The sequence below is a fragment of the Chiloscyllium plagiosum genome, unplaced genomic scaffold (assembly GCF_037043375.1).
Source record: "Chiloscyllium plagiosum isolate Xiang-an unplaced genomic scaffold, Cpla_swu_hap1 HiC_scaffold_5, whole genome shotgun sequence".
NCBI classification, from domain to species: domain Eukaryota; kingdom Metazoa; phylum Chordata; class Chondrichthyes; order Orectolobiformes; family Hemiscylliidae; genus Chiloscyllium; species Chiloscyllium plagiosum.
Window position 1 is genome coordinate 132,119,866 of NW_028270143.1, and position 18,103 is coordinate 132,137,968.

General features: G+C 52.1%; 1 protein-coding gene across 2 annotated transcripts in view; it reads left to right on the plus strand.

Annotated features, from left to right (window-relative positions):
* The window catches only part of LOC122550203 (casein kinase II subunit alpha), an 89,105-nt gene that overhangs the window by 5,398 nt on the left and 65,604 nt on the right, over window positions 1-18,103 (plus strand). The window contains exon 1 of one of the 2 annotated variants that reach the window (XM_043690954.2): window positions 6,335-6,407. The exons of the other annotated variant lie outside the window; for it this stretch is intronic. The gene's annotated coding sequence lies outside the window, so the exon portion shown is untranslated. Of the gene's footprint in view, window positions 1-6,334; window positions 6,408-18,103 lie in introns of those variants that run through there. 2 annotated transcript variants of the gene reach the window in all.

The following is an 18,103-nucleotide window of genomic DNA, read 5'->3' on the forward strand; positions in this document are numbered from 1 at the left end:
ACTCTTCCCCCCCCCACACTCTTCCCCCCCCCACACTCTTCCCCCCCCCACACTCTTCCCCCCCCCACACTCTTCCCCCCCCACACTCTTCCCCCCCCACACTCTTCCCCCCCCCACACTCTTCCCCCCCCCACACTCTTCCCCCCCCCACACTCTTCCCCCCCCCACACTCTTCCCCCCCCCCACACTCTTCCCCCCCCCACACTCTTCCCCCCCCCACACTCTTCCCCCCCCCACACTCTTCCCCCCCCCACACTCTTCCCCCCCCCCACACTCTTCCCCCCCCCACACTCTTCCCCCCCCCACACTCTTCCCCCCCCCACACTCTTCCCCCCCCCCACACTCTTCCCCCCCCCACACTCTTCCCCCCCCCACACTCTTCCCCCCCCCACACTCTTCCCCCCCCCACACTCTTCCCCCCCCCACACTCTTCCCCCCCCCCACACTCTTCCCCCCCCCCACACTCTTCCCCCCCCCCACACTCTTCCCCCCCCCACACTCTTCCCCCCCCCACACTCTTCCCCCCCCCACACTCTTCCCCCCCCCACACTCTTCCCCCCCCCACACTCTTCCCCCCCCCACACTCTTCCCCCCCCCCACACTCTTCCCCCCCCCCCCACACTCTTCCCCCCCCCCCACACTCTTCCCCCCCCCCACACTCTTCCCCCCCCCACACTCTTCCCCCCCCCACACTCTTCCCCCCCCCACACTCTTCCCCCCCCCACACTCTTCCCCCCCCCACACTCTTCCCCCCCCCACACTCTTCCCCCCCCCACACTCTTCCCCCCCCCACACTCTTCCCCCCCCCACACTCTTCCCCCCCCCACACTCTCCCCCCCCCACACTCTCCCCCCCCCACACTCTCCCCCCCCCACACTCTTCCCCCCCCCACACTCTTCCCCCCCCCACACTCTTCCCCCCCCCCACACTCTTCCCCCCCCCACACTCTTCCCCCCCCCACACTCTTCCCCCCCCCACACTCTTCCCCCCCCCACACTCTCCCCCCCCCCACACTCTCACCCCCCCCACACTCTCACCCCCCCCACACTCTCCCCCCCCCACACTCTCCCCCCCCACACTCACCCCCCCCACACTCACCCCCCCCACACTCTCACCCCCCCCACACTCTCACCCCCCCCACACTCTCACCCCCCCCACACTCTCACCCCCCCCACACTCTCACCCCCCCCACACTCTCACCCCCCCCACACTCTCACCCCCCCCACACTCTCACCCCCCCCACACTCTCACCCCCCCCACACTCTCACCCCCCCCACACTCTCACCCCCCCCCACACTCTCACCCCCCCCACACTCTCACCCCCCCCACACTCTCACCCCCCCCACACTCTCACCCCCCCCACACTCTCACCCCCCCCACACTCTCACCCCCCCCACACTCTCACCCCCCCCACACTCTCACCCCCCCCACACTCTCACCCCCCCCACACTCTCACCCCCCCCACACTCTCACCCCCCCCACACTCTCACCCCCCCCACACTCTCACCCCCCCCACACTCTCACCCCCCCCACACTCTCACCCCCCCCACACTCTCACCCCCCCCACACTCTCACCCCCCCCACACTCTCACCCCCCCCACACTCTCACCCCCCCCACACTCTCACCCCCCCCACACTCTCACCCCCCCCACACTCTCACCCCCCCCACACTCTCACCCCCCCCACACTCTCACCCCCCCCACACTCTCACCCCCCCCACACTCTCACCCCCCCCACACTCTCACCCCCCCCACACTCTCACCCCCCCCACACTCTCACCCCCCCCACACTCTCACCCCCCCCACACTCTCACCCCCCCCACACTCTCACCCCCCCCACACTCTCACCCCCCACACTCTCACCCCCCCACACTCTCACCCCCCCCACACTCTCACCCCCCCCACACTCTCACCCCCCCCCACACTCTCACCCCCCCCACACTCTCACCCCCCCCCACACTCTCACCCCCCCCCACACTCTCACCCCCCCACACTCTCACCCCCCCACACTCTCACCCCCCCCCACACTCTCACCCCCCCCCCACACTCTCACCCCCCCCCCACACTCTCACCCCCCCCCACACTCTCACCCCCCCCCACACTCTCACCCCCCCCCACACTCTCACCCCCCCCCACACTCTCACCCCCCCCACACTCTCACCCCCCCCCCCACACTCTCACCCCCCCCCACACTCTCACCCCCCCCACACTCTCACCCCCCCCCACACCCCCACCCTCCCGCCCGCATCCCCCCCGCCCGCATCCCCCCCGCCCGCATCCCCCCCGCCCTCAACCCCACCCGCCCGCATCCGACCCCCCACCCTCACCCCCCACACCCCCACACCCTCCCCCCCCACACCCTCCCCCCCCCACACCCTCACCCCCCCCACACCCTCACGCCCCCCACACCCTCACGCCCCCCACACCCTCACGCCCCCCACACCCTCACGCCCCCCACACCCTCACGCCCCCCACACCCTCACGCCCCCCACACCCTCACCCTTCCACATACAACCCCACACCCTCAGCCCCTGCACAGCCTCAGCCCCTGCACACCATCAGCCCCTGCACACCCTCACCCCCCCATACCCTCACCCCCACTACACTCCACACCCCGCTACCCTCACCCCCTACACCCTCACACCCCACCCTCACCCCGCCCACAGCCCCCACCTTACACAGCCCCACCCTCACCCCCCCACACCCTTCCACCCCCCACACACACCCACGCCCCACACACTCCCACCAACACACCCTCCCCTTCAACCAAACACCCTCCCACCCTCACCCACACCACCACCCACCCTCACCCCGCCCCACCCCCCACCCTCACCCCCCCCACCCTCACCCCTCGACCCTCACCCCCCCCACCCCTCCACCCTCACCCCCCACACACCCCTCCACCCTCACCCCCCCCCACACCCCTCCACCCTCACCCCCCACACCCCTCCACCCTCACCCCCCCCACACCCCTCCAACCTCACCCCTCCACGCTCTCCACCCCCCCACCCTCACCCCCCCACCCACCCTCACCCCCCACCCACCCTCACCCCCCCACCCTCACCCCCCCACCCTCACCCCCCCCACCCTCACCCCCCCACACCCCTCCACCCTCACCCCCCCACACACCTCCACCCTCACCCCCCACAACCCTCCACCCTCACCCCCCACACCCCTCCACCCTCACCCCCCACCCCTCCACCCTCACCCCCCCACACACCTCCACCCTCACCCCCCCACACACCTCCACCCACACCCCCCCACACACCTCCACCCACACCCCCCCACACACCTCCACCCTCACCCCCCCACACCCCTCCACCCTCACCCCCCCACACCCCTCCACCCTCACCCCCCACACCCCTCCACCCTCAACCCCCACACCCCTCCACCCTCAACCCCCACACCCCTCCACCCTCAACCCCCACACCCCTCCACCCTCAACCCCCACACCCCTCCTCCCTCACCCCCCCACACCCCTCCACCCTCACCCCCCCACACCCCTCCACCCTCACCCCCCCACACCCCTCCACCCTCACCCCCCCACACCCCTCCACCCTCACCACCCCACACCCCTCCACCCTCACCCCCCCACACCCCTCCACCCTCACCCCCCCACACCCCTCCACCCTCACCCCCCCACACCCCTCCACCCTCACCCCCCCACACCCCTCCACCCTCACCCCCCCACACCCCTCCACCCTCACCCCCCACACCCCTCCACCCTCACCCCCCCACACCCCCCCACCCTCACCCCCCCACAAACCTCCACCCTCACCCTCCCACACCCCTCCACCCTCACCCCCCCACCTCCCTCCACACCCCCCCACCTCCCTCCACACCCCCCCACCTCCCTCCACACCCCCCACCTCCCTCCACACCCCCCACCTCCCTCCACACCCCCCCACCTCCCTCCACACCCCCCCACCTCCCTCCACACCCCCCCACCTCCCTCCACACCCCCCCACCTCCCTCCACACCCCCCCACCTCCCTCCACACCCCCCCACACCACTCCACACCCCCCCCCACACATCCTCAGCCCCCCCCCACACATCCTCAGCCCCCCCCCCACACATCCTCAGCCCCCCCACACATCCTCAGCCCCCCCACACATCCTCAGCCCCCCCCACACATCCTCAGCCCACCCCCCACACATCCCCACCCCCCACACCCTCACCCCCCCACACCCTCACCCCCCCACACCCTCACCCCCCCACACCCTCACCCCCCCACACCTTTATCCCCCCCACACCTTTATCCCCCCCACACCTTTATCCCCCCCACACCTTTATCCCCCCCACACCTTTATCCCCCCCACACCTTTATCCCCCCCACACCTTTATCCCCCCCACACCTTTATCCCCCCCACACCTTTATCCCCCCCACACCTTTATCCCCCCCACACCGTCACCCCTCCACACCGTCACCCCTCCACACCGTCACCCCTCCACACCGTCACCCCTCCACACCGTCACCCCTCCACACCGTCACCCCTCCACACCGTCACCCCTCCACACCGTCACCCCTCCACACCGTCACCCCTCCACACCGTCACCCCTCCACACCGTCACCCCTCCACACCGTCACCCCTCCACACCGTCACCCCTCCACACCGTCACCCCTCCACACCGTCACCCCTCCACACCGTCATCCCCTCCACACCGTCATCCCCTCCACACCGTCATCCCCTCCACACCGTCATCCCCTCCACACCGTCATCCCCTCCACACCGTCATCCCCTCCACACCGTCATCCCCTCCACACCGTCATCCCCTCCACACCTTTATCCCCTCCACACCTTTATCCCCTCCACACCTTTATCCCCTCCACACCTTTATCCCCTCCACACCTTTATCCCCTCCACACCTTTATCCCCTCCACACCTTTATCCCCTCCACACCTTTATCCCCTCCACACCTTTATCCCCTCCACACCTTTATCCCCTCCACACCTTTATCCCCTCCACACCTTTATCCCCTCCACACCTTTATCCCCTCCACACCTTTATCCCCTCCACACCTTTATCCCCTCCACACCCTCAATCTTCCCCACACACCCTCAATCTTCCCCACACACCCTCAATCTTCCCCACACACCCTCAATCTTCCCCACACACCCTCAATCTTCCCCACACACCCTCAATCTTCCCCACACACCCTCAATCTTCCCCACACACCCTCAATCTTCCCCACACACCCTCAATCTTCCCCACACACCCTCAATCTTCCCCACACACCCTCAATCCCCCCCCACACACCCTCAACCCCCCCCCCCACACACCCTCAACCCCCCCCACCCCCCTCCTCCCCACCCCCCTCCCCCCTCCCCCTGTCGTGAACGCTGGCTGCACTCAGTGGCTTACTGTGTCTCTGAATGGAGGGGGAGGGGGCGATGTGAGCTTTCTGCCTCTCACTGGAGGTCTTGGGAGTACAGGTGAGCACCCACTGATGTGATGTGCCTCATGGTGTACCAACCTCCCCCATGGAGAGGGGGTTTGTTCCCTCTCCTTCCACTTGTGGTGCAGGTGGTTGCATGGTTCATATCCCCTCGCTCCCAACCTCTTCACTGGAATCCGCCTTTACCTTCTTGTTTGTAGCTTGCCTCTTTGCCTGTCCCTCCTCCCCATTCCCCCCAGTGACACCTGATAGCTCACGGTGGCACAGTGGTTAGCACTGCTGCCTCACAGTGCTAGAGACCCGGGTTCAATACCCGCTTCAGGCAACTGTCTGTGTGGAGTTTGCACATTCTCCTTGTGTCTGTGTGGGTTTCCTAAAGGTGCTCCGGTTTCCTCTCACAGTCCAAAAATGTGTAGGTTAGGTGAATTGGCCATGCTAAACTGCCCGTAGTGTTAGGTAAAGGGGTAAATGTAGGGGAATGGGTCTGGGTTGCTCTTCGGAGGGTTGGTGTGGACTTGTTGGGCTGAAGGGCCTGTTTCCACACTGTAAGTAATCTAATCTAATCTAATCAACTCAGCCCCATTTGTAAAGTTTTTTTTAAAATATATGTTCATGTTAGACAGTGATTGTGTGGCGGGAAGATGTTTCAGCCTCCCCTACATGTTTGAATTTGAGTGCAGTGTGTGAAATTTCTTGTGAAATTTATAATATGCGTCCCCGAGAAAATAATTAACGCCAAAACAATGCAAGCTGGGAATGTAATTCAGTTTTAATTTAAAGATGTGTAATTCCATGCAGATTTTGGTGCAGTTGGTGGAATTTGTGGTGTTGTATGTTACAGTTTTCGCACGCAGATCTCTCGTTATGAAATGTATGTAATTATCCTGTAACACCTCTGTGCTATTTGCCTCGTGTTAGACAGGCAGAAGCTGGGGAGTTGGCTTTGTGGAGACAGTCTGAATGCATTTCCCTGCTTGTTCTGCCCTGCCCTGGGGACAGTGGCTGTTGTGGGTGAGTTTTACTCCTCCTTTTGAAGAGAGATTTTCATGAGGGTGTTGCTGTTTCAGAACTGACCTTTTGTTGCTGTCCGTTTTATCTACTGCAGCGCACAGGATTGCTGTTACGTTTGAGGCATGTATTTGAACAGAGATTTGGATTTCTCCCCTTTGCAGCAGCTGAGTCTTAAGACGGATAGCTTATGTATCAAGGTCTGGTCTCTGTGCAGTTGTTGATTGGAATGCAGAGATATACTGCCAAAGTTCTCACTGTATACTCCCCCCGTGGCCCTGTGTTTGGAAGTTTGACAATCACTTCCTGAACGGTCATAATTTCCATGATGTGCTTGTATCTGAGGAAGGGACCGTGAGTGGATTAATCTTGTCTGTCGTTATGTCAGAGGTGAGTCTCTGAATCTGTTCATTGCTTGGACAGGGTGCAGTGCCCTGCATAAGAGTCCAAGGGACTGGGCCTTTATTTTTGTGAGGATTTATTTTTCCCCCACAGGCGCTGATCATTGTCTTAGCCCAAGTGCTATAGGATGGAGGGAGAAAGGAAAGATGTATGTTTCAGGATGGTCTTTCCTGATTCTTACACATCTTGATGTGTTTCGCAGTCACTCGAGTACCTTTTGTCACAGACAAAACATGGATTCCGGATATTCTGCAACAGTTCCCAAGAATTGGAACGGGGTGAACGTGGGCAAAGTGTGCGAATGTATTTGTGTTCCTCATACTATCCTATTCTGATCCAGAACCAATTTATCGACGGAAAGTTGTGTCTTGACAAATCTGCGGTTTTTGAAGTTCTAATTATTAAAATGGATAAGGGACATTACAGTGGATGTGCTTAACTTAGGTTTTCAAAAAAAGCTTTGATCAGGTACTGTGCAGTGTTATCACAAAGCATGAGGGATATCTCATAGAAATCTATAAAATTCTAGTGGGATATTCTTGAGCAATGTAAATATACGAAGGATGTTCCTGATGAGAAGGGCTTTTATGGGTCAAGTCCATTGACTTACCACAGGGCTGCAGTCTTATTAGAGACACAACTGGCGGTGGTTAAACCAGGGGTCACCATGTTTCAGGAGAGGGAGGATGTTGAGAGGGAGAGTCCTTCGCAGTAACCTCAGCCAGAGCAGTAATTGAACCCACACTGTTAGCGCCACTCTGTGTCACAAACCAGCCGTCCAGCCAACTGAGCTAAATGACCCTCTAGTGTGGAGGGCACAGAGGCTGCAGGGGATAAAATCAGGTTAAGTGGGTGGGCAGGCATGTGCAAAGTTATCTATCATAAAAGCAAAACTGACATTTTTTTTAATGGTAACAGACGAGGAAGTGTTTATATTTAAAAAGATTTGGTATCTTGTCCAGGAAGTCAACACCAACAACAAATGGATTTCTTACAAAGGAATTGGAGTATTTGAGTAAAGAGCTGAGAGTACAGCATGTTGGTGAGAGACAGTCAAAATTCATCCCTAGCAAAAACGAAGTGTGGTACAGGGAGGATGAAGCAACCATGGCTGACTAGGGAAGTCAAGAACAGCGAAAAAGCGTATAATGTGGTGAAGGGCAGTCAGAAACCAGAGGATTGGGGAATTTCCCCTCCCTCCACCTTTTCTCAGTCCCAACCCTCAGACTCAGCACCGTCTTCTTGACCTGCAATCTTCTTCCCGACCTCTCCACCCCCACCCCATCTCTGGCCTATCACCCTCACCTTAACCTCCTTCCACCTATTGCATTCCCAGCGCCCTTCCCCTAAGTCCCTCCTCCCTACCTTTTATCTTAGCCTGCTTGGCACACCCTCCTCATTCCTGAAGAAGGGTTTATGCCCGAAACGTCGATTCTCCTGCTCCTTTGATGCTGCCTGACCTGCTGCGCTTTTCTAGCAACACGTTTTTAAGCTCTGATCTCCAGCATCTGCAGTCCTCATTTTCTCCTAAGGATAAAGGGAGGTCTAATTGAAAATTACAAAATACTGAGTGGCATGGACAGAGTAGACATTGGGAAGATTGGGTAGGAGAGACTAGGACCTGAGGGCGCAGCCTTAGCGTAAAGGGAAGACCTTTTAAGATGGAGATAAGGAGAAACTTCTTCAGCCAAAGAGTGGTGAATCTATAGAATTCATTACCATAGAAGGCTTTGGAGGCCAGGTCACTGAGTACATTTAAAATGGAAATAGATGGGTTCTTGAGTATCAAGGGTTACAGGAAGAATGGGGTTGAGAAATCTATCAGCCATGATTGAATGGCAGAGCAGACTCAATGGGCTGAATGGCCTGATTTCTGCTCATACGTCTTATGGTCTTATCCACCTGGTATACCGTGGTAGCTCGGGACTCCTCACCAAAGGAAAGATTTACTTTGCCTCGACGCTATGTATTGGAATTTCACCCAGTCTCATCAGGAAATTTGAGTAACCATCCTGAATTGCCCTTGATGTAGTGATGGGCTACCTGGTGTGTGTGTGTGTTGGTTGGTGGGTAGGTGGGTGGGTGGGTGGGTGAGGGGAGCGGGGAGTAGGCGTCAGTGCTGAGGGAGTGCTGCATTGTGTGAGGGTTAGCGCCGAGGGAGCACCGCACTGTCGGAGGGTCGGTGCTGAGGGAGCTCTGCGCTTTGTGGTAGATCATGTCGGACTGAGATGAGGAGAGTGGTGAGCCTGTGGAATTGATTTCTACAGGAAGTGGTTGAGGCCAAAATATTGAATATTTTCAAGAAGGAGACGGATATGGTTCTTAAGGCTAATGGGGTCAAAGGGTAAAGGGGAGAAGCAAGCGGCAGCAAGGCACTGAATCAGCCATCATCATGTTGAGTGTCCTACCCCAGCTCCTGTTTTCCATGTTTCTGTGTTTCTCTGCCCTGGCTGAATGCAGAGTCCATGCACGAGTCGAAGAGCAGGCAATGTTTAACACTCAACTGGCATTTTAATGAAAAACAGATTATCTGCTCACGAACGCATTGCTGCTTTCAGGACTTGCTGTGCATTAATTCACAGCTTCATTATCAATGAGTGGCCTGTCCGATATGTTTTGGGAGCTGAAGATGTGAAAAGGCATATTTTATGTATATATGAATTTTTCTTTTCTGTCTTATGTGTTTCATTTTGATTCCTCTGCTGTCACTCTGGGATTAAAGGTGTGTGCTTTGCCAGTTTGTGTTTTGTAATCGAGGGCTTCACTCGAGCTCGGTGATTACATTGTGTTTGTGGGTGGTGTTTCTGTGGGGTGCCTGAGAGCATTCCTGCCTCATAGTTGGCCTTACCAAGCACGCTTAATGAATGGGTGGTTGAAGAATTTAAATTTGTTCGGCGTGTGGGTTGTTTTAGATGTCTGGGCTGTGTTTGTTTAAATGTGCATTTTGGACAGGAGTTTCTGTGGTGAAGTTCGAATCCAAAAGGATGCAGAGCTCTGCTGTGTTTGCACAGTGTGATCAATGTTCTACAAGTGTTTTCTGTTGCTGAGTTGAGGGACTGTGCTGCCAAGATTCTGTTCTCAGGGTGTGAAGAGCTCTATTTCAGGTTTTAATATTGTGATCCTTAATTTCTGCTGCTCTTAAATGCTCCTGTTTATTTCTTGAATCCGGTGACTGCTGCCTGGAAATTGTTTTTTTCATTCTTTGATTTTTGAGTAAGCGTTGCTGAGGCCAGTATTCATTGCCCATCCATAACTGCTCTTGAGAAGGTGGTGAGGAGCTACTCTCTTGAACTGCTGTAGTCCTTTGGTTGTCCCTGAACTCTCAGTGCTTTTGGGAGGGGAATTCCAGGATTCTGACCCAGCGACACTGAAGGAATGGTGATTTGTATTCCCAAGTCAGGCCGGTGAGTGGCTCAGAGGGAAAAATACAGGGGGTGGTATTCCGAAGTATCTGCCTGTCCTTTGAGGTGAAATTTATTAATTAACACTTGGGATTCTGGGAAATTTTAATAGAGTTGCAAGTAGACTTTAAAAGTTGCTTACTTTGTGGATTGTTTTCATAAGGAATCTTGGTACTTGGGGAATCGTGACGTAGTGGTAATGTCTCAGGATTAATGAGCCAGGGGCCCCGACGAAGGTCTGCAGACATGGCAGCTGTTGGGATTTGAGTTCAATTTGTAAAGCTGCTCTCAGCAATGGTTGTCATAAAAACCCACCCTGTTTCATTAGTGTCCTTTTAGAGAAGGGAATCTGCGATCCTTACCCAGTCTGGGTCTAACTCCAGATTTACAGCATTACCTACCCTCTGACATGACTGAGCAAGACACTAATCTCAAGGACAGTGATTAATAGGCAGCAAATGCTGGCCTTGCTGCTCACTCTCACATCCCATGAAAGAATGAAGAAATAAAAACACAACCTGGTGATTAATGTATTAGTAACTGTGTACAGTAGGCCAAGTGCTCATTTATAACTTACTAATTCTGAATGGCTTTATACTTGCCTCTGCTTGTTGTCTCTTCCTCATGCTGGTTCTCTATCTGATGCTCCCCCTTGCTGACCCTCCTGCATTTGTTGCTTCCCACTCCTGAGCAGGGGCTCACAAGAGGGGCAGTAAGACCTTGAGAGGGTTCAGCGCAGGAGGTTTGATGGGTTGGGCAGGGAGGTGAGAGCAAAATCCACACAAACCCTACAGTGTGGAAACAGGCCCTTCAGCCCAACATGTCCACACCGACCCTCTGAAAAGTATCCAACCCAAACGTATTATCCTATCCTAGGCTACAGAAAAGACCAGTGTGAACTCTAAGCAGCCAAAGGATCATGCAGTGAATATTGCTGTTCTAAGTAGTCGACATTGAAAGCTGCTGTGATCTGATGCCTTACTCCAATGTTAGTGAGCTACCATTATGAACTGCTGCAGTCACTTGATGGAGGTTAATGACGGTAATTTCGTTCCAAGTCGAGATGGTGCGTGTCTGGAGAGGACCCTGCCCATGGTGGTGTTTCCATGCATCTGTGCCCTCCACGTTTTAGATGGAAGTGGTGATGGGTTTGGAAGGGGCTTTCTGAGGATCTTTGGTGAATTTCTGCAGTGTATCTTGGAAACAGTATACTCTGATGAGTGTCAGTGGTGGAGGGAGGGGATGTTGAAGATGGTGAATCGCGTACCAGTTAAGCGGTCTGCTTTGCCTGTATGGTGTTGAGCTTCTTGAGTGTTGTTAGAGCTACACCCATCCAGGCACATGGGGAGTATTTGAGTTTTGCTTTATAGATGGAGTTTGGGAAGGCAGAAAATGTTTTGTATAAAATGGTAAATACACAGGGTCAGTCGTAGTTACCACAAAGACCATAAGAGAGAGGTGCAGAAGGAGGCCATTCAGCCCTTCAATTCTGCTCTGCCATTCGGTGAGATCATGGCTGATCTGTAAATCCCAACTCCACTTTCCTGCCTTTTCACCATAAACCTTATTCTCTTACTGATTAAAAATCTGTTTAGATCATCCTTAACTATACTTACTGACTCTCTATGGCAAAGAGTTACACCTCAAAGGAAGAATACTTCCTCATCTCTGTCTGCAATCCCTTACTCTGAGGTAATGCCTTCTGGTCCCAGACTCTCCCACAAGGGGAAGTAACCTTTCCATATCTCCTCTGTTAAGGTCCGACAAATCCTGTATGTTTCAATAAGATTGCCTTTCATTTTTGTGAATTCCAGAGGGTACAGGCCCGATCGAGTTGACCTCTCTGCCTAAGAAAATCCCTCCATACCTCGGGTCAGCCGAGTGAGCCATCTTTGGCCTGCCAATGCCAGTATGTCTTTGCATTGATAAGGGGCCCAGAACTGTTCACAGTATTCCAGCTGTGGTCTGTCTAGTGCCTTGTACAGTTTTAGAAAACCTTCCCTACTTTTATGTTCCATTCTATTTGAAATAAAGACCTTCTCTATATGCCTTTTCTATTACTCGCTCAACTTCAATGCAAGCCTTTTTGTGATTGATGTAGGAGTGCTCCCAAATTGTTCTGCAGATTTTCCCCATTAAAATAATGTTAAACACTCTGTTCTTCCTGCTAAGATGCATTATCTCATTTTTCCCTATACTGTATTCTGTCTGCTGAGTTTCTTGCTCACTCACTTAAACTGTTTACATCTCTCTGCAGACTCTGTCATTTTCAACAGTTGCCTTGCCACCTATATTTGTCATTGGCAAACCTGGTTATGGTATAATTGCTTTCCTAATCAGAATCATTAATATTTATTGCAAATAATTGTGGCCATGGCATTGTTGTCTGTGGCAATCCGCTAGTTACAGTTTGCCAGTCTGAAAATGCCACCCTTATCTATCAGACTCATCAGGTGTAACTGGGTTCACTTGTGGGTCCCACAACTCAGGAAGGATAATTGGAGGGAGTATAGCACAGACTCGCCAGATTTCCTTGAGTTGAGAAGGTGTTCATCAGGATGTTTCAAAGGCATTCAGTAAGTTAGATTGAAGAACAATTCCCTCTTGTGGAAAGAGCCCAGAACAAACACAAAATTGGAGCCAGGCCTTTCAGAGGTGCTAGAAGAAAGTGAGGACTGCAGGTGCTGGAGATCAGAGCCAATAAGAGTGGTGCTGGAAAAGCACAGCTTGGTCAGGCAGCATCCGAGGAGCAGGAGAATCGACATTTCGGGCAAGAGCCCTTCATCCGGAATGAGGCTTGTGAGCTGAGGGGATGGGGGTAGGGCTGGGGGGAAGGGAGCTGAGAGTGCAATAGGTGGGTGTAATGGTGATAGGTCAGAGGAGGGTGTGGTGTTGGAGGGGGTCCAGACGGGGTTCATAAGAATGCTCCTGGGCATGAAGGGCTTGTTATGTGAGGAATGGTTGAGGATTCTGGGTCTGTACTCGATTGAGTTTGGAAGAGTTGGGTGGGTGGGGGTGGGGGGTGGAATCTGGTTGAAAGTTACAGAATATTGAGACGCCTGGATAGGGGGACATGGAGAAGATGTTTCCACCAGTAGGATCTGAGGGCACAGCTTCAGAGTGAAGGGATAGAACTGAGATGAGGAGGAGTTTCTTCAGCCAGATGGTGGGGAATCTGTGCCACAGACATCTGCGGAGGTCAAGCCAGAGTGTATTTAAAGCAATGATAGATAGGTTCTTGATTAATAAAGGAATTAGGGGTTACAAGGAGAAGGCAGGAGAATGGGGTTGAGAAACACATCAGCCGTGATCGAATAGCAGAACAAACTCAATAGGCCAAATGACCTAAATCTGTTCCTATGCCTTATAGTCTTATGGTCATCCTGTCTGGAATTAATGATGGGTTAGAGGTTATTTTTCTGATTTGGGATTGGAATGTGAGTTCGGATCCTTTGAGAGGGTCCAGATATTGTCTGGGTCACATCTGTGCTTTGTGAGGACAACTAGACAGCTACTTGCGAACACTACTCAGTCCACAGTGAAATCAGGCTTGCCATAGTCCAAACTGATCTTCCTCTCCAAATTGTATCTTTGTTTCGAGTTCAATCGTATTGGTAATGTATGGTTGCTGTTCACGCAGTAGTCTAATGGTAATGGAAATCCAGCATTTGAGTTCCACTGTGAGAAATTGAGTCAATTAAATTGTAATTTCAGACCTGGCAGCAAAGCCACAATGTAACTGCTATTGAAAATATTTGTTGAGTTGTCAGTAATGGTCAGAAAGTTGTTTACAAGTAATTTGCTTCCCTGGGTATTGGCAATTTCTCTGTCCGCAATGTTGATTCACTTCACTTAACAGTATTTACTGTAAATAAGAGTCTAGGATAAATATACTGACATTAATCTAATAGTTGTACTGTTGTAATGTAACCTTGTAAATGCTGACCTGGCTATTAAATCCTTACAAAATACAGGGAACTGGATTGTTTCTCTTGAAGATGAGAAGCTGGGAGGAGATCTGTTCGAGGTGTTCAAAATCATATGGTCTCTGGGAGATCAGGGGAAACTGTTTCCGCTTGTCGAACGATCAAGAATGAGAATGCACAGATTAAAAGTGGAGCAGCATTTTTCTGTCTGTTCCTCCTAACCTTTAACTCCCTGACTATCAGAATTCTATCTTATTCAGCCATAGAGTCACAGATATTGGCAGCACAGAAAAAGCCTTGCAGGCAGTGAGTGCCAGATTCCCACTGCCCTCTGGATGATAACATTCATCTTCACGTTCCCTCTAAACCCTCTGCTGCTTACCTTAAACCTATGCCTCCTGGTCATTGATCCCTCCATCAAGGGCAAACTTTCTTCCTGTCTGTGTCCCTCAGTTTTGTACATCTCAATCTCCTCTGCTCTGAGTAAAACAGCCTGAGTCTGTTCAATCTTTCTCCGTGAGTTAAACTCTCCAGCCCAGGCAACACCTGGATAAATCTCTTCTGCGCCCTCTCCAGTGCATTCACATCCCTTACACAAAGTGGATTCTAGAACTGCGCACAATACTCTAGCTGTGGCCCAAACAATGTCTTATACACTTTCAGCATAACCTACCTGCTCTTAACTCAGTAAGAGTTTAAAAGCAGCAGATGCTGGAACCCAAAGTAGACAGGCAGGAGGCTGGAAGAACAGCAGCCATGCAGCATCAGGAGGGGCAGAAGTCGACGTTTCGGGGTGTAACCCTTCTTCAGGGCTGGGGGTGGGTGTAGGGGGAGCTGCATGAAAAACTGGGTGGTGGGGGCAGGGTGATGAAATGTGCAGTTCTAGAATCCACATTGTGTAAGGGATGTGAATGCATTGGAGAGGGCGCAGAAGAGATTTATCCAGGGTTGCTACATTTGCTGATGACACCAGAGGATGTAGGAAAGCTAGTTTTAGTGAACTTGTAGAGTCTGCAAAAGGGTCTAGATAGGTTGAATAGGGCAAATAAATTGGCAGATAGACGATCAAACAGAAAAATATGAACTTGTCCACTTTGCCAGGAAACACGAAAAGCAGTATTCAAGTTTTAAGATACTATGAATAAGGATAAGTCAAGGCCTTGTGGCAAGGCACTAAACTGGGGGTGGGCAAATTACGTCAGTATTAGACAGGAGCTAGGGAATGTTAATTGGGAGGAGCTGTTATTGGGTAAGTCCACACTTGATATATGGGAATTGGTTAAAGGCCTGCTGGGGAGGGCTCAGGACTGGCATGTTCCAGTCAGGAGGAAGGGCAGGGGATGGCAAGGTAAGGGATTCTTGGATGTTGTCTTCATGGATTTTAGTAAGGCTTTCGACAAGGTCTGTCTTGGTGGGTTCATCCAGAAGATTCAGATGTATAGGATCCACAGTCACTTGGCTGCATGGCTTCAGAATTGACTTGCCATAGAAGGCAGAGGGTAGTGATGGATGATTTTCAGGCTGGAGATTCATGACTGTGGTGTTTCACAGGGATCCGTACTGGGATCACTGCTGTTTGTGATGTATATAAATGACTTGGATGAAAACATAGTTGGGTGGGTTAGTACATTTGCAGACAATACAAAGATCGGTGGAGTTGTGGATAGTGTAGAAGGTTGTTAAAGGATACAGCAGGATATAGATCAGTTGCAGATATGGGCAAAGAAATGGCAGATGGAGTTTAACCTGGGTAAGCGTGAGGTGCTGCATTTTGCGAGATCAAATGTTAAGTTAAAGTATACAGTTCATGGCAGGACCCTGAACAACATTGATGTACAGAGAGATCTTGGGGTTCAAGTCCATAGTTCCCTGAAAGTCGCCACACAAGTAGATAAGATTGTTAAGAAGGCATATAACATGCTTGCTTTTATTGGTCAGAGAACTGAGAACTGTTGCAGCTTTATAAGACCTTGGTTAGGCAGCACTTAAAATACTGTGTTCAGTTCTGGTCACCACATTATGGGAAGGATGTGGAGGTTTTGGAGATGGTGCAGAAGAGATTTACCAGGATGCTGTCTGGACTAGAGGTATAAGCTATAAGGTGAAGCTAGAAAAACTCAGGTTGTTTCCTCTAGAGGAGCGGAGGCTGAGGGGAGACTTGATAGAAATCTGTAAAATTATGAGATGCATTGGTAGGGTTGACAGTCAAAGTCTTTCTTCCCGAAGTTGAAATGTCTAATACTAGGGCGCATGCATTTAAGGTAAATGGGGAAAATTCAAAGGCGATGTGAGGGGCAAGTATTTTTACATAGAGTGATAGGAATCTGGGACGCACCGCCAGGGGTGACAGTGGAGCCAGATACGATAAGGGCATTTAAGGGACTTTTACATAAGCACAAGGAACGAAGGGATATGGATCAAGGTCAGCAGAAGGGATTAGTTTAATTTGGCATCATGTTCGGTACAACATCATAGGCCAAAGGGCCTGTTCCTGTGCTGTGCTGTTCTGTGTTCTGTACAGTTTAAATTGATTGGGGCGATGCTGGAATAGGGGTGGAGTTGAGGAACCACAAAGGGGAAAATAAAACCCTGATTGAAGTTGTGTACTGGCCTTCTACCAGTAGTCCGGATGTAGGGAAGAAAATAAACCAGGAAATAGAAAAGGTATATGTTGTGGGTAAATTCATTGCATGTCACCTTTTAATTTGATGACTCATAAAAAAAATCTCCCATAGTCAAGTACTGAAACAATGATTTAAATTATTATTGCATGTAGCAACCAAAATAAGACCCCTCAAGTCAGTAAGATAAGCCTCGCAACTCAACTTGGCTGTTACCTTATTATTGATGGAATCTGGGAGAAAGTGAGGACTGCAGATGCTGGAGCTCAGAGCTGAAAAATGTGTTGCTGGAAAAGCGCAGCAGGTCAGGCTGTATCAAAGGAGAAGGAGAATCGACGTTTCAGGCATAAGCCCTTCTCCAGGAATTCCTGAAGAAGGGCTTATGCCCGAAACGTTGATTCTCCTTCTCCTTTGATGCTGCCTGACCTACTGCGCTTTTCCAGCAACGCATTTTTCAGCTATTGATGGAATCTGGCCAGGATTTCACCAATAGCAATCTGTCTCTCGCAAGTGTCTGGGGTTCGATCCTTGTGCAATGTTGTTCTTTGAAGTTCTGCTACTGACTTGTTCTGGTGTTGGATTCTTATGCAAGTTTCTCTCTTTCAAGTTTGTGGTGTGACATTATTGATGATTCATAACATTTTTTTGTCCCTACCGTTGATTACATTTCTGGAGACCTCCAGTCTGTGGCTTGCCTTCATATCAGAAGCAGCTCCCCTGTAGCTTGTTACATTCAGGGTACGCTGTCTGTTTAAAATGCAGCTTTTCCTGCAATTAACTCCTTAAGTTCTTCTGCAGGCCAATCCTTGTCCTGAGTGCATAAAGCATCCAGTTTATCAGCAGGAGTTAAAGCAGTTTGATAATCTTGCCAAGACATGGCTAATTGCTTTCAGTCTCTAAAACAGCTTGTCATCTCGAGAAACAGTTTATTCCAGAAAAAGTTAATGCTGCTTCATTCAATCCATAAAGTTATTAAAGTTGTGAAGTTTACATTATGTAAGAAAGGAACTATTGCAATAATAAGGAACAAAAAAGAACAGAGAAAATTTACAGCCCAGGAACAGGTCCTTTGGCCCTCCACGCTGGAACCGATCCAAATCCACGGTCTAAACCTGTCGCTCATCATAGGGGTCCTCAATATGTAGCTGGATTAGGAAAATTAGTATGTTAGCAGATCTTAGGAAAAGGAATTTGTGGAATGCAAGATGCATCTTAGGGCAGAGCCCACGAGGGATCAAGCAATTCTGAATTTGGTAATGTGTAATGATGCAGACTTGATTAGGGAGCCGTAGGTAAAGGAACCCTGAGAAGGCAATGACCATAGTATAATAGCACTGACTCTGCAGTTT